General features: G+C 36.4%; 1 pseudogene; it reads right to left on the reverse strand.

The window, feature by feature from the left end:
- Window positions 1-1,128: 1,128 nt before the first annotated feature.
- On the reverse strand, window positions 1,129-2,291 carry LOC119528916 (annotated as a pseudogene).
- Between the last annotated feature and the right edge of the window lie 7,141 nt (window positions 2,292-9,432).

Below are 9,432 nucleotides of genomic sequence, written 5' to 3' on the forward strand. Positions count from 1 at the left end.
GACATTTGTAGCAATACTAACAGTGATAAAAAAAGGCTATTTCTGGAGATCCTAGCATGACACATAAACATTCAAGTCATGTAATTCCCTTTGTTACAAATGTATGTCACATATGTACAGTTTAATAAAATTAGGCTTCCTTTATGGCTTCATTTTGTGCTGAGAATAGGCAGAAATACTTTTCTGAACATCCACACACAATAATGTTGCCACCCCATTTGTTTTCAGATTTGAAAATTTCAAAAACCAAGATATTCCCCAAAGAAATTTTGGGAATAAACACCGAGTTTAATTTTTCAACTATTTTTATTTTGATTTGAAAAGTGATTTTATGTTTTAAAAAGGAAAAATACTCTAGAAAGCTCTCACCAAAGTTACATACAATAAGAAACACTTTAATATCAAAATAGTAGGAAAGATATAAATTCAGAGTAAATCATTTAAGGTGAGTACATTTAGCTTACTATAGAATTGTCCTTATTTTTCCCTATTTTGGCACAGACCAATACATTTATTCTCCAAGATTGGCACTTTGACCACAATCATTGTTTAAGAACAACTAGAATGGATGGCTCCCAAATAATCTCATGGGCTTCTGAATCATAGCGCTTATCACATTGTGGCAGAATTTTCTATTCACATATGTACCAGTTTTGAAGTAATCTGGGATCACAGAGTCACAGAACATTTTGATGTCTTTATTTTTCTAAATGGTAAAAACTTAGATTGGCTTTCAACAGTCTGGCTTGTCAGGAAATTTCTACCACATTGCTTTTGGTAGGAACTTTTCCATCCTTATGATTTTTGGTTTTGTTTTTTTGTTCAAAAACGAATCTTTATTTGTTATAACTACATAAATGTGATCCATATGTGTCCAACACTAGGTTTTCAAAAAAAAAAAAAACATGCTCCGAATAAGCAAACTACATCTGCCCACTGATGTGTACGGACTCCGTAGATGTCTCATTGGGCTTAATTACAGACTACTCACATTAAAATGCTTTTGGTATAAAGTATAGCATGATGTTAAGTCATTTTAGCTTTTGCACATACATATTTCACTTCTGGCTGATAATTCAGAAAAAAATTTGCAGTATTACACTGTTAAGCAAGGTTGCATGCATCACTTTAAATAGCATCAATGTCAATGTCATCATCCATCTTGCCAGACTTCACCATTTCAACTTTAGGTACACTGGCAGTCTTCGAATATACCACCTCAATGATCTCATCTTCATCTTCCTCTTCACCACCAGAAGATTCTTCCTCTGCTTCCTTCAACCACTTTATAAATGGTTCCACTTTGACATGAATCTCTTTGACAAATTCCTTTGAGACTTTTTTTTAGAGGCCTTTACTGATGATGGCATCTTCTTTCAAAAGGTCTGTGTCATACATCTCCTTCAAGATTTGTGGAATCTTAGAGATGTTCTGACCTTGATGCATGGCTACCAAACACTCCAAACCATGAAGAAGGTACCACTGAGCCTTTTTGTTATGACAAAATCATAGGAAATGGCACCTGTATTTCTTAATTTGCTCCCTAATCTTCTCATTACAAAGAACAGTCAAAACAAGAGGGCCCATGGCTTTTACATCCAGTCTTTCTGCTTCAGCAACAATTTCTTTGTCAGATGAGTCAATAATGCCCTCTTCTTTCTTTTTTTAAACAAAACCAAACAGGATGTTGACCCACTCTTCAACAGTCCTTTCCAAATCATCGCTGAGCATCAAAACTTTGCATGATCACTGATTTCATCCATTCTGTGCCTTTGAGCTTCCTTGGTTGCATCTTCTCTGCAATCATCCTCCTCCTCTTTTTTCACAGCACTCGGAGGAGGACTGATTTCATCAGTGGTGGTGGTGGTGTCTCACTGCTGGATGCAGAGCCATTTTCCTAGTCTTTGCCCTTCCCATTTTTCTTTTCTTTTTCTTTCTTTGCCGAACTACTATCACTATTCTTAGGTGGGTCTGGGGGAATGAATGTGCAGAGTTTATGATGTGTGTCAAGCATGCCTGGATAGCCAGAGGCTTTACAAGAATTACCTGTTGTTTGCTTCTTTGGATTGACATGCAGATCTGTTTCAGAATTCTCACACTCGGGACAGAGAACAAATTTTTTTTAATGAATCCATCCAGCATGTCTTGCAGCTTATTCACCTCATGAGATCCATTGACAATACAACAGTCATTTTTAACATCATTTCCTTTGCCCTCAGTTGTGAAATCAGATGGTTCATCTTGTAGCGATAGAACTGGTCTGACACGCTGTGGTTGACCTTGGCAGACATTTGAGCTTATTAGTGGCTTTATCAATAAGATGAAGAGATCTTTGATTGCAACTTCTTGGTATCTTCTGTCTGGAGAAGAAGCGATGACATAAATGACTACGTGAGTTCTCTGTCTTGCACATGAAAAAATTTCGCTACTGAGGCTGTAAGCCTCTTGCTTGTTATGCTGTTTCCCCAATACAGGTACCCATGGCTGCGCAACAGCTTGTTTCCATCAAACAAAGACATAAACCAAAAGCTGCTTGCCTGGGACTGGGATGAAGCGAGGCGCGTTATAAACCCGAGTCCGAGGAGGCCGCGGCGGAGGAGGAGGCAGAGGCGCAGTGGAGGAGCAGCGGGGCGGGGCTGTCCCAGCGACGTCCTGGGTCCCAGCCTGGCATCCTGGATGCGGGAGACGCGGTGCCCTGAGCTCTCAGGGCCGCCTTCCCCACCAGCCAACGGCCCGCGGGGCGTCGGGGAGGGCTGGGGAGGGCGCACCGCGCTACCGCCCCTCCGCCAGACTCACCTCTCCCTATGGTTTTAAAATGATTCCAAAGGACGTAAGATTCTTCAGCAAATAAGGCATATGGCCTCTGATCTTTAATTTCCCATGGTCATTGCTGAGCTATTCATCGTTCATCCCCACCCCACACCCACTATTCAGATGTGTGTGGATCTGTGCTAACCGGAACAATGCCACAGGCCCTTTTCCAAACACCTGACAGAGTGTGTACATGTTTTATAGGTGTCTTTGCCATCAAAAACCATTTGGGAGTTGCACAGGAATGAGGCACAGGTCCCTGCCAGTAGTGCAAGTCAATCACTGATTCCACTGTCTGTTTTTTTGATTCCACTGTCTGTTTTTTGGATCTTCCATCTCTGATTCCTCCAACTTCTTCGCCCATCCATAACAATTCAGCCTCATCCTCTTGATGAGTTATGCCATGTGATTTAAAATCCTGCTAGTTCCACACTGTGGGAAAATGGAAATAACTTCTTAGACTCAAAGCTGTTAATAGTGGGAGCGTGGGAGTTGGGAAGGAGATGAAAAAGTGATTCTCATCATTTCATCCTTTCCTGAGTTTCTTACAGTAGTGAGAAAAAAGCCAGAAATTGTGATTTAAATAAATTATTTCCCCACTCTTGTCCATTCTCCATTATCCAACAAGCTCATTGGTCCAGGGACTTTTTTTTTTTTTTTACCTTACTACTTTTCAAAGGCCTATCCCAAATCTGGAATATAGAAAACATTCAGTAAATATTTTTTCAGTGAATGTGTGAATGCTAATAAGTATAAACAAGCGTTGGTTGTTAAGACATTGCCAGTTTATGTCATATGATTTATACGTGGCTTTCCAACAAAAAATTCTGGACAGGAGATAAGTTTTCAGTCACCTCAGCAGCTATATTAATTAATAAATTTGCATTCAATTTTTATACACACATTTCTGACAATAGTTAATTTGAGTCTACCCCTGAGGGATAGCTTTGGACTTATATATTGGCAAATTAAGTTGTTGTTAAAAATCAGAAAACCTGAGGGACAGATAACACCCATTTGCACTTCTTCATGTGCCAAATGCTGTTAACTTTGGAAATTCTATAATTGCTATTTAATATGTCATAGTTTCTTTTCTGTCAATAAAACTTCTTAATGTATCAGCAAATGATCCCTTTGTTTCTTTCACAGCGTAAAGGGTCCAGAAAGGGCAAATAATCTCTTTGTCATTTACACAGCACAAAGATTCCAGAAGAGCAGGGGAAGATATCGCATCACGGCTGGTCTCCAGGTGTGACAACGACTGCTCTGAATCAGTGTCAATAGATGGCAGCTCCACACACCCACTTCACATTGAAAAAAGGAGACCAATCTATAACATTTGGTTTTTATTCACCTCTGGGGGAGGAGGTCCTGCCACTGAGAATCCCTGTTCTAATAATCATCTCAAGATGCTTGTTCCCAGTTTCCAGATTTAAGGTCTGGCTGAGCCTTTTAATTAGACTTAACATCTCCCCCAGGTTATGGAATGGCGCACACTAGAAAAAGACGTGGGGTAGCAGGAAGCAGGAGAGTGGCTGTTTTGTGTGTTTGTGCCAGAGAAGGAGATGGGGGAAGGTTAGTTCTGGGCTGCTTGACAGGTGTCCATTATTTCCCTAACAGTTTGTGTATGGTTAAAGCAGGCTAGGAATACACACAAAACTCAAGCTACTCTTTAAATGTGGAGTAATCTAAGTCATAAATTAGATTTCCCAGCTCCATTGCAGTTAGTACTTGGTCTAACAAGTAGAGTGGGAGTGAAAGAGAATGTCACTCCCACGCCCAACAACAAAAACTCCAACATGAATCTCATCTCAATTCCGTTCCCTTTCCAATGAAATAAAGTGCTTCCCTGAACCAAAGAACTTGTGGTATAATTGGGAGATAGAGAAGTGTGAGGAAATAATGTATTCAAACTGTAATTTTTGGCTTTTTATCTCTACTGTAGGGATCTCAGAAAAAATGAAATGAGAATCATTTTCTCATCTTTCCAACTCCCAGCCTCCCACAATTAACAGCGTAATGAACCCAGCTTTGAGTCTCAGAAGTTGTTACTTCCAGCTTCAGCACCATTTGGAAGACTGGAGAGCCCCTGTTACACCTGGTACATGAACAACTGCATAGAAGAAGGCTGCTCCATTGACTTGTTCATCCACTATCTTCACATGAGTCAGAAATACATTCTATCATGCTTGAGGCATTAAACTTCTTCAAGTATATTTGTTACTCCATCAGCCTACCTGCATTAATAAAAAAGAGAAAGCATGGAAGGGTTAAATCTGTTTGCTATAGTAGACAACTCAAAACATCTGATATACCTCACGAAGGTATATACTCCTTATTACAAATCAACATTTAGGACCATAGTAGAAAATAATCAAATCTTATTCATATTTATGTCATTCTCTTCCACCTAACTGGGGTTGTGTCAGCAATTTGTATAGAAGAAACTCCAATATTTTTTGAAATAGCCATAATATAAGACAAACAGTGACATTATTTTTAAATGAGCTTTGTTCAGCAAACAAGCAAACAAACCAATTTTAAAAAGGACAAAAGGCTAAGGAGACATTCTCCAAAGAAGATACACAGATGGCCAACAAGTGCATTAAAAGACGTCAACATCGTTAGCAATCAGGCATATGCAATTCATAACCACAATGATATATCACTTCACACACACTATGATGGCTATTTTTAAAAAGGGGAGAAATAAAAAGTGTTGGCAAGAAAGTAGAGAAATAGGAAGCCCTGTACATTGTTGGCGGGAACATAATATGGTACAGTCACCCTGGAAAACCGTTTAGCGGTTCCTCAGAAATTTAATTATAGAATTACCATGTGACCCAGCAATTCCACTTCTAGGTATATATTCAGAAGAATTAAGAACAGAATTATTTGTACACTAGTGTTCATAACAGCATTATTCACAATTGCCAAAAGGTGGAAGCAACCCAAGTGTCCATAAATGGATGAATGGGTAAACAAAATGACAACTATACATATAATGGAACGTTATTCAGTCATGAAAAGAAGTTGAGCTCTATACATGCTACAGCATGAATGAACCTTGAAAACAGGGTAAGTGAAATAAGCCAGACACAAAAAAGATGAATATTGTATGATTCCACTTACATAAAATATTTAAAATATGCTAATTCATAGAGACAGGAAGTCAAGTACAAGTTATCAGAGGTTCGACTTGAGGTGGATGGGGAGTTATTGTTTAACAGGTACAGAGTTTCTGTTTGGAGTGATTAGAAAGTTTTGGTATGGATGGTAGTACAACATTGTGAATGCATTCAGTATCCTCAAATTGTACATATGAAAGTGGTTAAAATGGGAAATTTTGTGTTGTATATATGTTACCACAATAATTTTTTCAAAAAAGTTTAAATAAATAAAATTTCATAGGCAGTTAATCTACTATGAAAATACAGCATGAAGTGAATGAGCAAAGCTGCTGGTGCTATTCGTGTACCCAGAAGGAATGGCAGCCCTGCGAGGAGTGTCCCTGAGATGCACCCAACAGAACAGCTTTAATGAGCTGCACAGGGGCATTTTACAAATATGGGACAGGGAAGGCCATTATCTGAGCATCACTCTGAAATTCATTATGTTTCACACTTTAGGGATATTTTTCAGAATTGAGTTTTCTCTATATCAAAGCATATACTTTATGAGGTCTTTTGGGAACAATTTCTTTTAGTTTGCTTCTAAAAAACTGGTTATTTTATCTTATGAACATTAAGTATTGTGTAACTGATTGTTTTTTCTTCCTTTTCATGGAAAAACTCACTATGGCTTTATTATATTTTTAGCAAAAAGGATAGGTTAATATTTTTCTGATTTCATTGGTTAAGTTCAGATGTTAATGTATACTATCTTACCTCTCCATAGTCTCTCAACACACACTCCAATTTAAACATACATATTTATCTTCTGACCTCATATAGACTCATAATTCATATGCTAATTGCATTAATTAAATAATTCAGAGTCAATAGATTGATGATTCTATTGTATATAATTATTTTAGCATTCTGTTGCATCAGGTGATGCACAAAGAGTAAGATAAATGAATTCAACCTTCATATGAACTTTGACTTGTTATTGCCCATATTCCTTCTACTATTCCAATTTTCCCATTCTTTCTTTCTTCTTCTTACTCACTACATTCAGTTAAGTATTCTCCATAAGTTTCTGATTTATACTTGAGAGTGTGCATGTTTGAATTTTATTCAAATGATTAAATGCATATTTGGTTGGGATTTTTGCCCATTTTCTATCTGGCTTTTAGCTTTATTCCTCTTAAAACAAAAGTTTTTATTTGCTAGTAGCCCTCTATTTGTGATATCGGTTGAAAATATTTTCTTCTAATTTATTGTTGCTTATAACATCTTTTTTCACACAAAATTTGTTAGGAATTTTTATTATACAGGCAATTTTTTTGTCATTTCTTTTATTATATCTAGATGATTCATAGCTAGAAAACTTTTCCTTATACCTAGATTAGAGAGGAATTCACCTATGCTTTCTTCTAATACTCGAATTCTTTCATTCTTACATTTAAATCTCTGATCTACAGATTACTTATTTTGTAGCAAAAACTGAGTTTCAGAAATTTGAAATTCATACATGGCATTTTCTAATATTGCCACTTCAATTCAATTTGCCATAGACAAGAGAAATATGGAAATATGCATTATAGCAGAGCTGTAAGAGTGCTCATCTCTTTCTACCAGTAAAGTATTTCATCTAAAGAGAATCATTTAGGCATATGAATATAATAAGAAAAGGATAAATTCTAGTGATATTTTGAAACATCTCCCAGTTTGCTATATTTTATTCATCTTTTGGGACTATTATTGTTTCAATTCTGCCTTATGATTTTTTTAAATGATAATTTGCAAAGAATGAGGCCACAGTTGATCTCTCCAGTTCTTATTGCTGATTTTATAAAAGAAATATGTATTTCAATGACCTTTAAGGTTTAAAATCATTCAGTATAACACATCCTGTGCTTTCAAATTCATTCAGTTTTTTTCACCTTGAAGTTATTTTAATTTTAAAATACTTTATCCAAAGTTCCATCAAAATCACATAAATCTATGGAAATTTACGTTTGGATATAATTAAGATTAAACACAATGTCATAAACAAAAATATTTTTTTAAAGTAATAATTGTATGTTCATAGGTTGGGAAATAGGGATTATAGAGAAAATTATATGGAAATTCATGATAAACTCAAAATAATTTTAGATAATGATCCACCCACTGCTATTTTAGATGAAATAATGGGAAGAACAAAAATCTACATTTAGTTCTCCTATAAAGAGAATTTCTCTCCACATAATATTGCTTCATTACTTTTGAACAGCCTTATCTTGATCTGGGGAATACAATTTATATTTTTAAAAAATGAAAATTCGATGAGAGAAAGTATTTTGTAAATCAGATGCAAAAGAATTAGTAAGAAAATGTTTGTATAGCATTTTCTATTTTGAAAGATATGAAATAATGGTATACTGTTCCCATGCTGTTTCTCTTTTTAACATACTCCAAGAGAATCACTTTTAAGGTGAGTAATAATGCATAAAATTTGAAGCTGAGAAAATATCCAAAGACATATTGTACTTTTTACATTGTAAGCTAGTAGAACCTACCCTCTCCTCCAATTCTCCTAAGCTGAGGTTCAGCACAACAAATTGTTTTCTGAAGTTTTCCATCACCATAATGCTTTGTCTGTAGCAACTGAATTTTCACCAATAAACCCTGATAAATCACTTCCTCTGCAACTTCTTCAATGCCCAGGATATTAAGTTTGAGATTTTGATACAAAAGTTATTTCCTCCTTACTCCAAAGTTTTTGTATTTTTTAACAAATAACAAGGGAACAATTACAATGAGGAATGATTCCTTTTTTTTTTTTTCATTTCAGTCTTCTCATATTGAAAAGAAAAAATGTCAATGAGATAAAAAGATATGATTTAGATTTCAGATTCAGAGAAACCTTCTTGATGAAGAATATATACATTCAGACCTCAGCATAAGTAGGAATTAGATGAGCAAAGTCTGGGAAAGGAGGAAAGAAAAAGATACAGAATATGCACAGGGCCTGAGGTCAGAAAGCATTGACAGAAGATCCGAGTAGCTGCGAGAAAGAGCTTACAGGAGGTAAGACTGGGGGGGGAGGAAGGAGCCAGGTCAACGAAAGCTTTATTGGCTGCCTTGGCATTTTCAAATTTTGTACAAATACTGTGGGAACCCTTTGAAGAATCTTAAGCAAAATAGTGGAGTGGCATGTTCCCACTGACTGCAATGTGCCAAATTGTTAGGGTGGACATTGGAGGTAATTGTAAAAGTGGGGAATTAGTTATGAGGCTATTTCAGTAGAGTAGGCAAAAACTCCTGGTGGCTTGACAAAGAGGGCTACCTTTTTATATAGAAAATTGAATAAAAGCAAGAACTTTTTGAGATAAATACAAGACACGGTTACAGAATAGTAGGAGGTGAAAGAGACATTTCTGGAAAGAGCAACTGGATGGATGGCTATTCCATGAAGTACACTACAGGAGGAAAGATTTAATAGAAGCCCATAAGGAGTTTAGTGTTTACTGTG

The sequence above is a fragment of the Choloepus didactylus genome, chromosome 3 (assembly GCF_015220235.1).
Source record: "Choloepus didactylus isolate mChoDid1 chromosome 3, mChoDid1.pri, whole genome shotgun sequence".
In the NCBI taxonomy this organism is placed as follows: domain Eukaryota; kingdom Metazoa; phylum Chordata; class Mammalia; order Pilosa; family Megalonychidae; genus Choloepus; species Choloepus didactylus.